The following is a 1,191-nucleotide window of genomic DNA, read 5'->3' as shown; positions in this document are numbered from 1 at the left end:
TATATATGTTAATATGTTAAGTGTAATAATGTTAATTATAAAATAAAAAGAGATTGAGCAATGGTGGTGTACACTCTACTTGAGATAGAGAAGTTTATTGCTAATCTATTCTCATAAGAGTTGATTTTTAGTATGCTCACCATAGACGATGGCCTATCTCCTCTCCCTTTCTCCAGCAATTTTAGTCCGTCCGCTTCATCTCGGTAACTAAGATTGTAACCTAATCCTTAACGATTACACTGGTCCGTCCGCTTCATCTCGGCAACCAGTGTAATTTCTCGTCTCTAGTCCGTCCGCTTCATCTCGACAACTAGTAAGCTGGCTCCTATCTTGACAGTTCTAGTCCGTCCGCTTCATCTCGGCAACTAGTAAGCTGGCTCCTATCTTGACAGTTCTAGTCCGTCCGCTTCATCTCGGCAACTAGAACTGTTACTCTGCCTCAGACTCTCTCACCAAGATCTCCTCTACCTAGTCAGTGTCCAGGGCTCATCCCCTGGAACGGCCTTCCTTTATTACCTATTAATGAATACGCCTTGTCGTGGGCCTTCTGTATAGTAGATATCAGGCTGGAGAACCGCCTAAGACCAGACAACCCCGACAGTAGTGTATGACATTTCCTTGTAGTAGTAGTTTTCATGATATTATGAATTTTGAACATGAAGGTTTGTTCAAATCAATTTATTTTAGCAAATATCATGAAAACTACTATCCCTATACTATATAGGTGATTAAGGACCTTGGAAGGAGAACATTAAGACTTTTACGAAGGATTTTTGATTGTTAGGATTAGATACGATGGTTTGGAGCCCCAATGCTCAACTCCGTAATGCACAATCTATATGCAACTACTACTAATGCGAACGGTTTATTCAGTTCTTCGTTTCGGAGACCGTTAAGACCGATAAAGCAAAAAAAAAAAAAAAAGTATTTGTTTACTTTCGTGCTAACGACTCGACAATCACTCACGATCAAGACCCATTCTGACTCCGATAACAATAACTATACTTCCCTAGTAAATTACATGCCTTCGCAAGACGATTAGTCTTTCATCGTATTTTCCTAAAAATTGCTAATGATACACTTGGCCAATATAAAATAAAAGAATCATGCGAAGTTTGTTTAAAGAATTGCAAAGGGACAGTTCCTTCCGTGACTATTCCACGTTATACCATTTACTACAATTATTGTTCA

Source organism: Halyomorpha halys, unplaced genomic scaffold, assembly GCF_000696795.3.
Source record: "Halyomorpha halys isolate HHAL.00 unplaced genomic scaffold, Hhal_1.1 Scaffold183.1, whole genome shotgun sequence".
In the NCBI taxonomy this organism is placed as follows: domain Eukaryota; kingdom Metazoa; phylum Arthropoda; class Insecta; order Hemiptera; family Pentatomidae; genus Halyomorpha; species Halyomorpha halys.
The sequence above is the reverse complement of the archived record's forward strand: the minus strand, read 5'-3'. Positions refer to the sequence as shown.